Source organism: Phascolarctos cinereus, unplaced genomic scaffold (assembly GCF_003287225.1).
Source record: "Phascolarctos cinereus isolate Bilbo 61053 unplaced genomic scaffold, phaCin_HiC Scaffold_3;HRSCAF=262, whole genome shotgun sequence".
NCBI lineage: Eukaryota > Metazoa > Chordata > Mammalia > Diprotodontia > Phascolarctidae > Phascolarctos > Phascolarctos cinereus.
The window spans coordinates 43,020,159-43,038,991 of record NW_027555736.1 but is presented as its reverse complement, the minus strand read 5'-3'; the positions used below and the strand labels follow the sequence as shown (position 1 = coordinate 43,038,991).

At 38.1% G+C, this 18,833-nt stretch overlaps 1 long non-coding RNA gene across 1 annotated transcript; it reads right to left on the bottom strand.

The window, feature by feature from the left end:
- Positions 1–6,373: 6,373 nt before the first annotated feature.
- On the bottom strand, positions 6,374–15,744 carry LOC110213920 (uncharacterized). The gene is made up of 3 exons (XR_002326161.1): positions 15,552–15,744; positions 14,798–14,886; positions 6,374–6,609 (listed from the first exon to the last, which is right to left on the bottom strand). It is a non-coding gene; the product is annotated as an uncharacterized LOC110213920 (long non-coding RNA).
- Between the last annotated feature and the right edge of the window lie 3,089 nt (positions 15,745–18,833).

Below are 18,833 nucleotides of genomic sequence, written 5' to 3'. Positions count from 1 at the left end.
CCTCCTCCGCCCCGGGCCACACTCTTGGGGAAAGGAGCTGAGACCCCACCTTCCTCTCTGACCACTGACAGAAACAGACTTTTCCCACTGACCTTCTAAGTTGTCTTTGGCATTGGTGGATTGAGGAGTCTGGAAACCTCCACAGCTGCCCGCGATTCAGTCCTCTGAGGCCTGCTCCAGGTTTGCTGTGGCCTGCGCGCCCACGCTGTGCTGCGCTGCGCTCCCAGCCTGGCACGATACACCTTTCTGATCAATCATCCAGGTTGTCTTAGGCTGGAAATTTGTTTCACTCTGTCTTTTTATGTGTTCTGCTGCTTCAGAATTTGTTTAGAGCCATTTTTTATGAGTATTTGGAGGGGTTTGGGGGAGAGCTCAAGCCAGTCACTGCTTTCACTCCGCCATCTTGGCTCTGCCCCTCCACCCATGAGCTTATTGAGAAAACTTCTAATGTATCTCCATTACATGTAATTCTTGCTGGTGGTTTTAAATAGACACTACTTATCATTTTAAGGAAAACTCCATTTATTCCTATGCTCTCTAGGGTTTTTAATAGGAATGAGAGGTGTATTTTGTCAAAAGCTTTTTTGCAACTGTTGAGATAATCATATTACTTTTGTTAGTTTTGTTATTGATATGGTCAATTATGCTGACGGTTTTCCTAATCCCACCTCATCATAATATATTATCCTCATGTCAAATTGATGTAATCTCTTTGCTAATATTTCGTGGTCTTTAATTTTCTTTCTCTTTTTGTCTTTCCCTGGTTTAGGTGTCAGTAACATATTTGTGTCATTAAAGGAATTTGGTAGAAGTACTTCTTCACCTATTTTTCCTAGTACCTTTTATAGTTTTGGAATTAATTGTTCTTTAGATATTTGGTGGAATTCACTTGTAAACCCATCTGGTCCTGGAGAATTTTTCTTATAGAGTTCATTGATGGCTTGTTCAATTTCTTTTTTCTCGAATGGGGTTAAGTATTTTATTTCCTATTCTGTTAATCTGGGCTATTTATATTTATGTAAATATTCATCCATTTCCTTAGATTATTAGATTTATTGGCATACAGTTAGGCAAAATAGCTCTTAATTATTGCTTAATTTACTTTTCATTGGTGGCGAATTCACCCTTTTCGTTTTTGATACTGGCAATTTGGTTTACTTCTTTCTTTTATTTTTAAATAAAATTAACCAAAGGTTTATCTATTATTTTTTTAATAAAACCAGCTCTTAGTTTTATTTATTATTCAATAGTTTTCTCACTTTAATTTTATTAACCTCCTTTTTTATTTCCAGAATTTCTAATTTGGTATTTAATGCTAGATTTTTAATTTAATTAATTTAATTTCTAGCTTTTTTTAGTTGCTTTCCCAATTCACTGATCTTCCTTTTCTCTATTTTACTCAGGTAAGCATTTAGAAATATAAAATTTCTCCTAAGAACTGTTTTGGCTGCATCCCACAAATCTGGAATGTTGTCTCTTTGTCATTATTCTATTTAATGAAATTATTTATGGTTTCTATGATTTATTATTTGACCCTCTCATTCTTTAGGACTGAATTATTTTGTTTCCAGTTAATTTTTAGTCTATCTTTCCTTGATCCTTTATTACATGTAACTTTTATTGCATCATGATCTGAAAAGGATGCATTTGATATTTCTGCCTTTCTGCATTGGATTATAAGGTTTTTATGCCCTAATACAGGGCCATTTTTGTGAAGGTGCCATGTACCACTGAGAAAAAGGTATATTCCTATCTATCCTTGCCCAACTTTTTTTCCAGAGATCTATCATATTGAACTTTTCTAAAATTCTGTTCACCTCCCTAACTTCTTTCTTGTTTATTTTGTGGTTAGATTTATCTAGTCTTGAGGGGGAGAAAGTTGAGGTCCCCCCAGTATAGTTTTGTTGTCTCTTTCTTCCTGTAACTCACTTAACCTCTTCTTTAAAAATGTGGATGCTATACTTGGTGCGTGTATGTTTAGCATTTATATTACTTCCTTGTCTATTATACCTTTTAGCAGGATGTAGTTTCCTTCCTTATCTCTTTCGATAAGATCTATTTTGCTTTTGCTTTGACTGAGATCAGGATTGCTATCCCTGCTTTTTTTACTTCTGCTGAAGCAGAATATATTATGCTCCAGCCTTCTACCTTTGCACTGCCTGGTCACTGGCTTTGTGCTCTGCGGCCTCAGGTGCTGGTGCCTTGCTGGGATCGCCCAGCCTAGTTGTGCCTGTTGTTGCTTGGGTTCTGGGGCTGGCAGTTTGCCTTCTACACTGGGGTGGGAGGCCTCGCAGCTTGCCTGCTGTGCCACTGACCTGTTGAAGTAGGACCAATGGGCCTTGGCTTCTGATCTGTGCTGTGGATAATAGCCTCTTGCTTGATTTCCTGGATACTGTCTGAATTGGGCTGTACTCCCCTTTTACCCAAGTGAGACAGACCTTTTCTGAAATCCTTTTAAGCTATCCTAAGCTGGGAAATTGATTCACTACATCTTTTTGTGAATTCCATCACTCCAGAATCTGTTTATAGGCTTGATTTAATGTTGTTTCCAAAGGAAACTGGGGAGATCTCAGGCAACTTCTTGGCTTCTCTCTGCCATCTTCTCTGGAACTTAATTTTGAAAAAAAAATAAAGAAAAAACAGAAATAACCAAGGCTTGCCCATAGTGGCAGAGTGTCACCTGACCTCATCTACCTATATGACTGAAGCAAGGGAAGCTATTTAACACTTACTGGGGGAAATTCGGCATTTCAAAATCAAAATTCAGGAGCTGTGTCAAGAGGTTCAGCCCAGTAGAAGGAAATCCACAGAGAGGAAGCGTCAATGGAGGCCTCCAGTGCAGGGTGGGGAATGCAATGGCTTATGGAGCCTGCTTATTGGTGATGGAAAATAAACTGAGAGACCTGAGAAGCTGATGACATCCCACTATAAGTGGGCCAAGAACCTTTGGTTGGAGTGAGGTCAAGGAAGCAGTATGGCCAAGAGGATGTCTACTATGATGTCTCTGACCTCAGGAATCTAGCAGCATATGGACAATACTGGACTTACCAAGGCAAATGGTAATATCTAAGAGGCATCTACAGCATCCCAAGCTATTTACCAAGACCAAGCTCAAAAGAGACTGATGCTTTTGTCCCTCCATCTGTCCACACATGGAAACGGAAGCTTTCCCACCCCTGAGTAAGTTTCCCCGATAAATGGCAGTTCCCCACTTCAGTCTATGAAAGATTACATCCATCTTGCATGACTGGGGTGGGGGGAGGTACTGAGAATGATTCTGATGCCCACATATCTTCTTTTGTTGCTAATTAAATATGTTGCTCTGATTTGTGGCTTCTGTGTGGTATGTGAATCAATAGTAGGTAATAGAATGGGAAAAGGAGTCATATTTGCATAACTAGAATTTAACCAAAAAGTTCACTGAACATGAGCTACCTAGGGACCTCAGCACTGGGGGAAGTTACACAAAACATTTGTGTTTGGATTTTTTATGTTTTATTGGTGCCAGTTGTTCTCTATACAGCCTAAGCATTTAGTGCAAATTATTTCCTAGACTGTCAGTAGCTTTGAGGTCTTTCTCCCTCACCCTCACTGTAGGTACCACATAATTAAAGCCAAGTGTTACAGTTGGCTCCACCCATGTCAAAGTCTATGCTTACCACAGCCTCTGTATTAACTGTATATCCATCCAATGTTTACTTCCCATTTAACTCACTGAATTTTCTCTTCCCCCTTCAGTTTCTCCTTTTGCCACTGGGTTAAGAGACTATCAGTGTCTGCATCTAGCAAATACAGAGAGTGTATCCCTGGCCTTACTGTGGGTGAGAAATTCTGAAGAATCAAAGGAAATTTCTAATCTATGTGCTTTGTTCTTTTCCTGTAAAAAAAGAATAATGACTCAATTTGAAAAATCCATGGATAATCTCTTGATTTTCTCATGGAGTACACTGCCTGATTTCTTGATTTGGCCAATGGACCTACTTCCTAGTTTATTTGTTCTTGGATATGTGTTTGTTCTTTAAATATACATTTTGTTGCTCTTTTTAAAATTATTCGATCACTCCCCAAAATTACTCTGTCATAGACATTAATAGTTTTTAAACAGAGATTTTAAAAAGTTTCCCTATAATAATCCCACTGCCCCATACCACTCTGGACATGGTGTTGAGGGGGCAGCCTTTTGTGGATCCCCAGTATTACAGCTTCAAAATAGAGGTGAGATTTAGACTTGGTAGAAGGAAATAATTCTTCACACTCTGGGGTATCCAAATGAGAGATTAACTGCCTCAGCAGGCAGTAGGTTCCCCATCATAGAAAGTCTTTGAGTAGAAACTGAATAGCTCCTTGTTGGGAATGGTATAGAGAGGATTCCTGTTCAAATATGAGTTACATTAAATGATCTCCAAGGTCCCTTCTGACTTTAAGAGTCTGTGATATCGCATTTTGTGAAGCCCTTCCCAGCCCTTGAAGATGGTCTTCATAAGCTGCTGTGGCCAACTGGTAGATTTCCAATTTTAAAGAATTAGAGTACAACCAACTTCCCTCAGCACTACTATTCTACAAAGCACATATTAATGTGCAATGATTCAGAAGATGCTTCAGCCCTCCTCAGTGTCGCAAGTCATCATTTTAACATTTAACTCTCATTGTCTGGGACTGAAATTGGAGACATTGCAGGAGATTGGGATAAATCAAACACTGAGCCCTAGAAGTTAGGTGGTCCCCCAGTAGTTGATTTGGGAATAAATTCCCAGTAGCCATTTGTTTTCCCTTTATCAGTTATCTCTTTATCATAGAAATTGTGGGGAATAAGTCTGTTTATTCAGGCATCCTAGTTGTTTCATATCAGATAGACAGGATTTTTATGGACTTAGCATATCATTAATATATATTGGGTCCCCAAAGTCATTCTCATGACAGCTTAAAAAGACAGCATTTGTTTGAATAAAACTGGACAATACTAGAATTATATCATTGAGCTGTGTTCAGTTCTGATTGTTGGGGATGGCACCTAATTTGACTGCAGTAGGTCTAAGATTAGTGACGTTTCTTGTGGTATAGATTCAGTTTCTTGGAAGACAAATTCTTTGGCTATTAATGAAAATGGTTTTGTAAAGGAGGCCTTTGTGCTATATGTGAAGAAACCAGGAATTCAGTTTTGATTTCATCCACCCATCTCTCCATCCATTCATTCATTCAACACACATATGTCAAGTTTCTACATGGGTGGGATGAAAGCGAATAAGTCATAGTAGAGTGCTGGGCTTTCAATCAGGAAGACCTGGCTTTGATTTAACTTCTGATATTTACTAGCTGCATAACTCTGAGAAAGTCATTTACCCTAGCTGGCTAGATGGCATGTTGGATTTGGAGTCAAGACAATCTAAGTTCAAATCTGGCCTCAGATGTTCACTAGCTGTATGATCCAGGGTGAATCACTTAATCACTGTTTGCCTCAGTTACCTCATCTGTAAAATGGGGATGATCACAATATCTAACTCTCAAAATTGTTGTGAAAATAAAGTAGGATAATATTTGTAAAATGCCTTGCAAACCATCACATGTTATATAAATGTTCACAATTATTATCATTTAATCTCTCTCAGGTGACTGCTTATGAGTTACCTATTAAGTCTTAGATAAGGTATAGTCTGTAGTAGAGGAATTCCTCAAACTACCAAAATCACAGACCCTTTATGTGTTTGTATATGTGCAAGATGTGGGAACACAGGTGCGATGTGATATGCACCTTTGGAGGGAATACCCACATCAGTGAGATGATAGATGGACAGAAGCACAGCAGTACATGTTTAGACATTGAACTGGGTGCTAGCATGAAACAAAAATAGAAAAGATGGGGTCTCTGCCTTCACTGAGGGAAAAGATATGTACATGAAACCTAAAATTCTGATATGTACTTACATATTTGAAACATCTATTCTACCTGGCGAGCTCCCCTGACTAGATAGGACCATTGAATGCCAACCATGGCATCACTATTTGGATGATGAGACTTGTTTGTACCTTCAAGTTTTGACCTTGTGCCTCTGATAGTCCAGTTCTGTGCCTCATCAGATATCACATACCATTCTGGTTTTTTTTTCTCTTACACATTTATAAAGATTACTCTATATTTATTTCTAGACAAGTTGGGTAATGTAGAGGAAATAATAACTCTCGTTTAATCTTTTAAAGTTTATATAATACTTTCCCCCTCAACAACGTCATGAAATTGATAGTGTAAATATTAACCCAATTTTACACATGGATGGACTGAGGGTTAAGAAAGTGAAATAAATTACACACGCTTGTGTCAGAGCTAGAATTCCAACCCAGATCTTTTGAATCTCATTCCATAAAGAAAGGTCCCCCATACTGCTTCACTAAAAGGGTCATTCAGTCAACACATATTAATTAAATGCTTACTATGTGCCATGGTTTATGTTAAGTGCTGGGGTTACGGAGAAAGGTAAAAAGACCATTCTTGCCCTCCAAGTGTTCACAGTCATCTGGGAATCATAATATCTCAATTTGCACCCAAGATGCCCCACTTTTAGCCATGTGACCAGGGGCATGAGTGTCCATCTTTTTGAGCTTCAGTTTTCTCATCTGAAAAATAAGGGAAGTAACATTTTACTATCTGCCTTGCAAGTTTGTGAGTTAAGTGCTTTATGAACTGCAAAGCACTATATAAATGTGAATTACTATGAATATATTGAGGATTATTTGCTTATGTGCTATATCCTCCTGTTATATACTAATCTCTATGATGAAAGGAGCCTCATGCCTATACTTCATAGGAGGTGATACAGAATTAGGGAGAAAACGCGAATGAACAGTTTTAGAAGCTGATATGCAAATGCAGATAGTATGGTTAATAAACAGGGTCAACTAGAGATCTTATTACAAGAAGGAAAAGTTAACTCATGGGTATCACTGTGTCATGGGATGAGACTAACAATTGTAATATGGTTGTAGAAGAGAAAACCTCTTTCAAAGGGAAGAGAAGAACTCAAAGATGGCTATGGAAAAGTATCATATATTAAGATCTACACATGTGAGGAAATCCCATGAATTCAATGGGGAAAACATGGTAAAGAACATTTGGGAGAAGACTAATAGAGAGAGAGGTAGAGAAATGGTATTACCATATGAGAATACTGCAGAACATCTGGACAGAAGTAGGAAATTGATGAGTAGTTCAAACAACAGAACACAAATCTAGTATGGAAGTATGATAGAGTGGTGATGTGGGACTTGAGTTCTTCAGATATCTGCCTAGCTTCTGTCTCTTCCAAAAACACCACAGCTGATAAATACTTAACAATCACTTTCATTTTCAAAAGTTGGAGAAAGCGGTGATGAGAACAGCTATTTCTGCTGTGATTCTTATTGACAAACAAGACCTGGTTTCTAAAGAGATGGGAAGGACTGACCTTTTCCATGTTAAAATTTGTGATAGAAGAGGTGTGCCAAAAATATTGTGACATGTACCTTAGATTTTGGGAGAATGGATTTCACAAAGTTCAGAGGAAGGAGAGATAAGATCCCTTGGCCTAAAATTCTGTTGTGCACATGAATGCGTGCATGTGCACGTACATATGCACAAACATATACACATGTGCAAACACACACCCATCAGACTTAAAGGGACAGGAATCTCTAAAAACTAAAAAATCAAATGTCACAGAAATGTCTCCCTCTCCCCAATGGATAGGGAAGTGGATGCTGTCAAACAAGAATACTTAACCTAGAATCCAAGAGTGTGTATTAAAAAAATATATATTTTGATAATTGTATTTCAATACAATTGGTTTCCTTTTTAATTCTATAAATTCGATTTTATTTATTTAAAAATATCATTTTGAGAAGGAGTCCATAGACTGCCAAAAAGAGTTCATAACAGACACTTCAAAAGATTAAGAACCTCTAATTGAAAGAAATCAGTTGAGAGGTACATAGACCTTATCATCCAAGTAAGATTTTTTAGGAGATATCAATAAGAATCTGGGATGGGACTTGTGATTTAATTGGTGTGGGAAACACTTCAAGAGGAAACTCCTCTTATTCAAGGTAAACATCTTTTTTGCAACTTAAAGTCTTTAAGAGCTCCAAATCCATTTTGCAAAATGACTACTGGATATTTTGAGCTAGATGCCCCATAGGCTTCTTGAACTCAACATGCTCAAAATCTGACTCATTCATTATCTTTCTCCCAAAGATGAGTTCCTTTTAGGAACTTTCCCACTTCTGCCGAGGGCAACAGTAGCCCTCTAATCACCCCTATTTACAACCTCAAAATCATCCTCAAATCCTCCCAATCTCTTGACCCCCATTTCTAATCAGTTGCAAGGTCTTAATTCTACCTCCTGCACAATTCTCCTTCTCTTTTCTCTATTCACATGACCACCACCCTGGTTCAGGTCATCATCATGGAATATTAAATGAGCCTCCTCATTGGTCTCCATGGCACAAGTCATTCTTCTCTCCAAAGCATCCCCCCCCCCATAGCTGCCAACATTATATTCCTAAAAAACAAATCCGACTGTGTCAATCCCCTGCTCAATAAACTCTGGTGGCTCCTTATTGCCTCTGGGATCAAACACAAGTTCCTCTGATCCCACCTTTCCAGCTTTCTTATGCATTACTCCTCTTCATATGTTCCAGCCAAACTGGCCTGGCTATTGCTTCTTTATCCACATCTGCCTTGGCATAGGCTATCCTGCTTGCTTGAGATGCCTCCCTCCTCATCTCTACCTCTCAACACCCCTAGTTCCCTGAAAAGATCAGTTCAATGACCACCTCCTACAAAAGGCCTCTCTGATCTTCCCTCTCAGCTGATGGTCTCACCTTTGACCCACAATGTCTGTGTGATGCTGATTAAGTCCTTCAACCTCTCAATGCCCCCCAAGCAACTCTCAAAGACGGCAGATGGTAGAACATTTGTCATTCTGGATTGATAGAGTAGTAAGTCCCTCACCAAGAACTCCTTATACCAATGGTATAGTAGGTTTTATACGCTTTATATGTGTGTGCATATACTTATGCACATATACATACATATACATACCTATATACCCTTAGAGGTATACATAATCATGTACAGGTACATATATGCACATATATTGTAAATAGAAGGTAATCTTATAGGGAAGACAAAAGCAGAGGAGGCGGAGTGGGCTGGTAAACGTTTAACAACTGGCTCTCTGGGAAAAAAAAGTACTAAATTTAATTTGCATTAACATTTTCTGCACCATTTTCTTAAGTCTAAACAATCAACAAAATAATAAGTCAAACCCTGATTCCCAGCATTTAAAGATTCTGAGGTGTAAATGCTCACACTGAAAATGTAGCAGTTAGCTATCAAAAACCTGTTGACCTCAGCATGCTCCTGACTAGAGGGAACTAGGAAAGGCCACTTGTAGAAGATGCAAGTTGATTGCGGCTTGAAGGAGGCCAGGAAAGCCAGGAGGAAAAGGTAAGAAGGGAAAGCACTCTAGCTATAGGAGACAGTCAGTACAAAGACCTAGAGATGGGAGATGGAACATTCTGAGCAAAGAACAGCAAAAAGGTTGATGTTTCTGGATTATAGATTATGTTTTGTAAAAACTGTTATTATTATCTTTGGAAACAAACACTAAGACTTTTTTTTTCCTCCTGATATATTTCAAATGTTCAATGATGCAATAAGTATACTTTGGCAGAAGGCAAGATCATATTTATTCTGCTAATGTATTCCTTAAATTCGAAAAAAAAAAGTGACCCAGGAACAGCATCAAGAAAGACTCTTGGAAAAAAAAAAATGGCTCATTAAGTTGAGCAAGTGAGAAACCTTTAAAAACATGCATTTGGGGGGCAGCTAAGTGGTGCAGTGGATAGAGCACCGGCCCTGAAGTCAGGAGGACCTGAGTTCAAATCTGGCCTCAGATCAAACACTTCACACTTACTAGCTGTGTGACCCTGGGCAAGTTACTTAACCCCAACTGCCTAAAAGGAAAACAAACAAACAAAAAAAACCCATGCAATTGGATGGGGACATTTTTAACACTATCCACATCTAAGCAGACAAAGGACTGTAAGTATTGTTGGCCTTTGACAGAAGGAATTAAAGCTAACAAGTAGGATTTTACTAGAAAACATATTAAAAACAAGTATACATAAGAGAGACCCTGAAGCCATTCAAGATTCCCAGTAGATTTTAGAAAGTTTGTGTGGGAGTGAGAGGTTCACACCATGAGTAGTAGATATCAGCTTCCCAGTTTCTTTTCCTTTTCTACCTTCCCCCCAACCCCATCTTCGATCTGTCACTATTTGCCACCAGCCCAGAGCACTCCAGTGCCTTATGCCTCACCCAACTGGGGCTGCTTGGTCCCAGCTTGATATTCGGGGCCAACTTCTGCCCTGCCAGCCCCCAAATGTAGGAGTAGCAAAGAAAAAAAAGTGTCTTGGGAGGTGATAGCAGCTTTTGGCTATAATAGTTGTATAGAGTCAGACTTCCTGGAATAGGACCCATGAGAGAGAGGAGGAGGAAGATAAGGAAAGAGGGAGGAGGGAAGAGAAAGAGAAACAGGCTGACATTCCATGAACTTTCAAAGAGGAAGGAAAGTACCCAGTAAAGTTCTTAGTTCCTAAAGTCCTAATTTCAGGAAGATCTATGATGAAAAAAATTCCTCCTCTATAACTTTGTTCTCTTATCACTGATCTCTCTAAATTTATCACTCCTCCCAACAGCTTTCAGGATGAGGGAAAGAATCTATCTCACTAAAGGTCATACTTTCTTCTCTTGTGACACTGTCATGGAATAGGAGTAGTAGAGGGCACCAGAGCAGTGAAAAAGGCCCTTTATATACTCAGAATTTAATCTTCCTTCATAAAATTTCTAAGTTGAAAAGTACTTCAAAGGTCATCTAGTCCAAAGTACAGGGTGTCCCAAAAGTCCTAGTGCAATTGGAACTCAGTGATATGATCCAATTCCAGTGGTTCTAGTTTCTCTTTGTTGTTTGTTTGGGTTTTTTTGGCTAGACAATGGGGTTAAGTGACTTACCCAGGGTCACACAGCTAGTGTTATGTGTCTCAGGCCACATTTGAACTCAGGTCCTCCTGAATCCAGGGCCAGTGCTCTATCCACTTTGCCGCCCAGCTGCCCCTAGTTTTTCCTTGGAAGCAGTCCTGGTGATCTTCACATTGACCTCAAGGCTTTCATTTTTCATTGCTTTCCAAATCTCTCCTTTCCATTGAATACACAACTCAAGGCATCACAACTCCTTTTCCTCAGTCCATAAGCTAGCAGGGCTCCATCAGTTCATAGATCTGTTTGGGCCTAACCTCTACTTATCTTCCCCCCTACCTTCTACCACCACCATGATAACTGGCTGCCCTAGTGAGTAGGCTACTCCATTTTTCTCTTCTTGCTTACCATGGTATATACTTTTCCTTTGTCATGTACTCCAAACTACAAGAGAGTTTTCTAGAGATAATTCACAAGGTAAAAGAAAATATGTAAATTTGAAGGGGGGGGGGGGGGGAGACACTAAGGGAGACAGTCTGAAGTCTGTATGAAAGAAAAAAAAAAATCTATTCCCTGACTACAAGGTACCTGAGCTTTAAGTAAAGCTTGCCAGGCCCGACTCAACCTTCATGATCTTCTCTAGGCAGGGATGTCTGCCTTCCTTCATTGCAGCCCGAGAAAAGACGCATATCTTTTCCCTCATCATCACTTGAGTGTTCCAATATGAGTCATCATCCTTTCCGCAGTCCCAACCTTCTTTGCAGCCTATCAGGGAGGCTCCTGATTTTAAAATTAGGTTCTGAATGCCCTTTCCATATTCCTTTTTTTAAAAAATATTTGCTATCTAACTGACTCCTTCCTATTTACCTGGTGAAGGGTGAAACAAGAAAGTACAAAACAGATACAGGTCATATTCCTATTACTAAAAAAGATCTGAATAATTAAACCTCATAAAGTTTATAAATGATAATCTTATAATAATTATAAAAGATAATATCTTCTTTTGCATTGGGAACCCTTTCTGTGCAGAACATACATTTGATGCTCGGAATGAACAGTTCTTTGAACAGATGCCCTTGTTATCTTAATCCACAAATTTTATAGTTTTCTAGCGACCTTACTGGAGGAAGAATAAATAAAATACAATATACTAGAGGAGTTGGAAGTCTCTTTGAAGGGTAGCAAGAATCTGTGAGGAATGAATCATGGATTTTGCTCAGATGGAAGGGCCTTATAGAACACAGTCAAAATGGGGAGTGGGAATGGGGAGTGGAAGTCTTCATCACTGGATCAACAAGCAGTTGTGTCTGGGCAGACTATAAGAAGCAAAGAAAGAGCTGATAAATGAAGTATGTGTAGAATATTTTCCTCTTTTAATTTTATTTTCAATTTTACGTATATAGCTTTTTGTGTCTAATGGTAGCCATCTCCAGGGTGGAAAGGAGAGAAGAAAAAAAAAGAAATTTATATGATAGCTTCATCATATATTTAAAAGCAATAGCAAGTTGTACATAATAGATTTGCAATTTCATGCACAATCATCTTTTTAATCATACTATGTTGTGGAAATGCTTGTTTTATTCCATAAATTAAAACTTGAATTTTTAAATAGAAACGAAGCAACATGGTATAATAGAAAAAGTGCTGGATTTGGTATTCCAAGACATGGATCCGAGTCCAAGCTCAAGCATTTCTTCATTTTGTGACTATGGGAAATTTACTATACTTTTCTGAACCTCAGTTTTCTCATCTATAAAATGGGGATAAAACTTTCATTGCCTATCTCATAGGCATTCTCTGAGGACAAATGTGGACTAGAATTTCTGTTACGATTGCATTGTGGCTTGTTTACATTTAATAGGGGTGGGGATCAAACGTTTGTGCCCACTGGCTCTTAAGTCTACTGTGGTGGATTTGTAGAAGCACATGTAAATGAACTACACAGGTTGAAAAAATGTGAATGGATACATTATAGCCTCAGCTGCTGGCTGATACACCACATCAATGAGATCACAGGTACACTGAAGGACAGAAGAATTAATTTGCTTACCTGATGTATCAAGTCACCATGGAGCTCACTAGATGTATACACATCTGCAAGCTGTCATGATACATGCTGGGTGGGGTGGGGCAGGGGATTTGGGGGGATGCATGGATATAAAGTATAGAAGTTCCAGAAACCAACTTTAGACACTAAGAAAGGAAACTTAAATCTAGAATCTTGTTCTCTGTGTTACTACATGTTGCATGAACAGGACCAAAAGATAAACAGTGCCTGGGTGTTTCTGGGTATGTGATTACCAGAAGTAAGATTTTAGGCACATTAGAAACCAGAAGAATTTTTGTGATGGAACTATAAGAAAATCTGGACATTATTGAAGCAGTAAAGTTACTAGGCTATTAGTTTTAAACATTCTTCTAAAGTGGCAGCACAGTCCTTAAGGTTGGTGAAAAGATGATGGATACATTAGTACATGAGATTCAGATTGACACGGGTCCAAGTGGAGTGAGTGGGAGGCAACTCGATGATATGCTTGGGAAAATGGGGCTAACACCTAATCAAGCAACTGACAGGTGGGGGCTTAGCTGACAAGTAAAGCCAGAGCACATAAATGCTTCCACAAGCACGCTAAAAGCCTATAAAGTAAACTGGATGAGTCGGAATACTTGGCAGCCAGTCAGGACTTTGATATTATTGGCATAACAGACGGTGGGGGGAAAGAAGAAAACTGATGAGGTCTGGGGCTCCCAAACTACCCCAGGTAAGCTAGGGATGAGAAGACAAGAGGCGGTATAGCCGTGTGTGTGTGTGTGTGTGTGTGTATGGAGAGGGATTGGAGAATGGTAGGAGAAAAATGACGTAAACAATAAAAAAGGAAAAACTCTTATTGGTTTCAGACAATCTATGAAATCACTGTGGGGGGAAATTTCAGGCATAAATAATGTAAAAGTTACAATAGAAATATATCCTAGGTCACCTCATTAATGTTAACTAAGTTAGAGGGACCTAAAATATGAGGTCAGAGAGTAATGATAGAGAGTTCATATATCTGCACAGAGGTTGATGGAATGCTTTAGAGAAGAAGAGTTCAAGGTGTTGGGGTTGGGTTTTTTTACATTTTTGAGCTGCATGATAAGAAATCCATGTGTATAGATCATATGTGTATATGTGTGTGTGTGTGTGTGTGTGTATATATACATATATATATATATATATATATATATATATATATATATATATATATATATATATATATATATATATATATATATATATATATATATATATATATATTTTACAACTATGGTTATTCATTAGTCCAAACCTGATAGCTTGACATCTGGCATATCCAATGTGTTTCTGGTGAGCATGGAATGTCATGCATGCTTATAAAATAAGTTTTTTGAGAGTCATTTTTGCTATAAAGGCTAAGCAAACCATGTCAGATAGCATGGTGTAGTGGATAGAGAGATGGCCTCCAAGCCAGGAAGACCTGAGTTCAAGACCTACTGGCTGGGGGCAGCTAGGTGATGCAGTGGATAGAGCACAGGCCCTGGATTCAGGAGGACCTGAGTTCAAATCCGGTCTCAAACACATAACACTTACTAGCTGTGTGACCCTGGGCAAGTCACTTAACCCCATTGCCTAGCCAAAAAAAAAAAAAACAACAACGACAAAAAGACCTACTGGCTATGGGACCCTAGGGAAGCCATTTAAACTTCAGATGTTTTAACGAATCTCAAACACTATAAGGTACCATCTTGCATGGGAAGAAGGAATTTCCTCACCTGAAAGTTCCCTTTATCAATGAAATATCAGGTGTGTCCTTATGTGATATTCCATAAGTAGTCAACTGCATTTGGCTCATTTATTTATCCTATGAAGAAGGAAAGAAATGAACATTTATTAAGTGCCTACTATGTGGGAAAATACCTTATCTGAGCCACAGAACAACCCTGGAAGGCAAGTGCTATTATTATCCCCATTTTACAGTTGAGGAAATGAAGGAAACAGAAAAGTTAATTGACTCACTCTGGGTAATACAACTAGTTTCTGAGGCCTTATTAGAACTCAGGTCTTCCTAAATTCAGGCTCAGCACATACCCACTATGCCACCTTGCTGTTGTTCAGTCATATCTGACTCTTCGTGAACCTTTTTGAGGTTCGCTTTGCAAAGTGACTGGAGTGGTTTGCCATTCTCCCTCCAGCTCATTTTCCAGATGAGGAGACAAAGTTAAGTGACTTGCCAAAGGTCACAGAGCTCATAAGTGTCTGAGGCCAGATTTGAACTCATGAAGATGAGTCTCTCAGGTTCTAAGCCCAGTGCTCTATCCACTCCACTATCTAACTGCCCCCAAAAGAATACAGAGGCTTGTGTTATAGGCACAGAAGAGCAAGCACATCCAAGGCCAACGTTCCCACCTCTATCCCTACAGCATTGCTAATTGCCCCCCTCGGGTTTGTTGAACTTCAAAGTAATTTGCATGACTAAAGAATCTGCAGACAAAACAATATGCAGGATTTTAGCAAGTATTCACTTACCTTAAGGTAATTAGAGAGGATCCTGAGAATATACCTTGGGTGAGTTGCAAAAGTCCTGACAGTTGCCTACAGGTTCCTTTAGCGTATCAACCAGAATGATTGTGGGTCTGATTTACAAAAGAGCTAAAAATATGTTGATTAGCTCTAGGATACATTAGCCTAAGGCCATCTCAGAACAGGCTGGCAATACTCCATTTGAAGAAGAATATGACAGGTCGAAGAGATAGTAACTAACCCTTGATGAAAAAGCAGAGAATGGAAACTTTGGACACATAAAGAAAAACAACTTCTGAAATGAGATAACTTGGCTAGTTATCTTGAAAAAAAGCCAAGAGAGGTTATCACAACGCAGTCCTAAGAACTGGAGTTCTCTGGGAAGTTTATCCTCCTGTACCCTCACAGAAGCCTGGGGAGATTGTGTTCTAAAGAAAAGATAATGAGTTTGCAACATGATTTCCTTTCTCTATTTTATTTTCTTATTCTGTCCTATTTATACGGTTTGCTTTTTGATTTCTGGTTTCTGCCTGACCACTTGGTAGATAAAGCACCAGATGGGGGCTCAAGCATATTTGCACAATTATAACTGTGCAAAACATCCTTTCCACCCTGAATCTAGGGTACCAACAGATTCCAAAAGTCAATGGGACCTTTATTAAAACAAGTTGAGTATATGGTCTTGAGAAAAATGAGAAATGAAAGCAAGGTTTTAGGGATAAGTTATCTTAAAATCCAGAAGGAAGGGAAATGCAGAGGACTTAATCTTGATTGACAACTTTTTTATAGCAAGTAGCTGGCAATGGATGCTGTTATAGTGTTCATAGCATGATGAAGTTGAATATTTTCACTTGAAAAAAGACAGAAAAAAATTTCCTCACTCAGGTAATCAGTTTTGGAGAAGAGAGCTTCAACACAATTATAAAACAAAATGTTTGAATTGCTCTTGCAGACGCTAAGCATGCAAGATGGCTAAATGTTAAAGACTTTTCATTCATAAAAGGGACTCCAGTTATAGATGAGTAAATTTCATTTCTGTTAAAGAGACTCCTGGAATCAATAATAAAGATGAGGTACATCTAATAAATAAACACAACCTACTAGGGCAAATAAAACTGGATTTTAGTAGGAGGAAGTTATGGTTAACTAATGTTAACTTTAAGCAAATAAATATAAACACAAATAAGGAAGAATTGTATATATAATCCACTTAACAAATTTATTTAAAGATCATTGCTTCTCTTATTATAAACATAATAAAAATTAAAATAATGATCCTTAATTCTAGAGAGATGAAGGTTGATAACAAATATAATAGACATTTATAAGACCATGAAAAGTCTGGATGGGGTACCCTTATACTTACAAGCTTGAAAAAGGGAGATTTAAGATAAATAAAAGGAAGTAAGAGATTCCTCAATGATCTTGACAGATTAGAAAACTGGTCCAAATTTTGACAAAATGTCATTTAAAAAGGAAAACTTATTTTAAAATCTTCTATTGGGTTAAAATCTCTACTTGGGTTAAAAATTTCAATTTCACAAACATAAGAGAAAAAAATGTACGGGGCAGGTAGAAGTTAGCCTGGGGAAAAAGGTCACGATGAGGGAGGGGGTTCATTGACTTCAAGTTCAATATGATTTAATAGCATGATGTGACATCCAGAAAAAAAATATATGATACTACTTTGGAATGCATTGAAAGAAATATAGATTCCATAAATGATGGTCCCAATGAATTTTACTCTGGTCAGACTGTACATGGAATATTGTATTCAGTCCTGGATACCATAATTTCAGGAGGGCATTGATGAACTAGAGAATGTCCCAAGGAGATAAACCAGAGTGGTGAAGGACTTCTTACGTGAGCTTCTTGAGGGAAGAGAGTGTTTTTATTTTTTTATTTTTTTAAGTGAGGCAATCAGGGTTAAATGACTTGCCCAAGGTCACACAGCTAGTATGCCTCAAGTGTTAGTCTGAGGCCAGATCTGAACTCAGGTCCTCCTGCCTTCCTGGCTGGTGCTTTATCCATTGCGCCACCTAGCTGCCCCAGAAGAGACTCTTTTTAGCTTTCGTATTATATCCCTGACATTTAGCACAAGGAGTGGGAGGCACACAAGAGGCATTTAACATATGTTTGTTGACTTAGCTTAATTTGACACGATATAGTAGGGGGGAATGAGATATTGTTTTGACTCTTGAGTGAATGTTGAACCATCATGTACCCCAACTCTGGAGTAGCTTTTCAATGACCCATGTGTGCCAAGGACTTCAGATACTACATTTGTGGAAGATCGTCTGGGAAATCTATTTTTGAACACCGTTGGGTTGAAAGAATTAGTTGAAGAATTTTTTTTATATTGTTTCCTAGGTTGTGATTAATTAGCAGTTTTCTGATGTGACTTTTATTGACCAGATTAGTCATTCTCGTATGATTGTTTTCCTGCTGTATATTAAATACGCTGCATTATACCATTTATTAACATCTCTGAATGAAAATGTTGCATTTATTCATGTATAAGGTTTAATAGATCCTATGGTTATTCAGATGTTGGGACAGTGATACTCTTTCATAGAAATTGAGACATAGCAATGAATATTGGTTGAAGAAGGACCTTTTGACTATGCTGATGGCATTGTATGGGTTTGTCCTTTACCAAAGACTAATGTGGCAGGGCAGGAGTTCTTAACCTAGGGGTCCAGGAGCTTGGGATATGTATGTATATGTTTGTATGTATGTATGTATATATGTATATATATACATATATATGTGTATATACATATATATGTGTGTGTGTGTATATATATACACACATACATACATTTGTATATGTGTATAAATATGTATATCCTGCATACAAATACATATGCATATACATATATAATATACATATATATGTGTATATATCCCATATATATATACATACACATATATATATATGATAACTATTTCATTATAATTCATTTACTTTATAATCCTATGTGTTTTATTTTATACATTTAAAAACATCTTCTGAGTAGGATTACATAGCCTTCACCATGTTACCAAAGAGGTCAGCTGATATACAAAGATGAAACATTCCTATGGTAGGGAGATTTCAAGGGTGTACTAAAGGGTACAGAGACTGAGAAAAAGTAGACATATTATGTACACTGCCCATAACTATGATCCATTTGAGCATTCCCAAAGAAATATTTCTTAATGGGAAATTGTGGAAATATTTAGTAAGTGCTAGGTAATGACAATTATCAGGAATTTATGAGAAAGGTCAAGGGCTTCCTGGTAAAA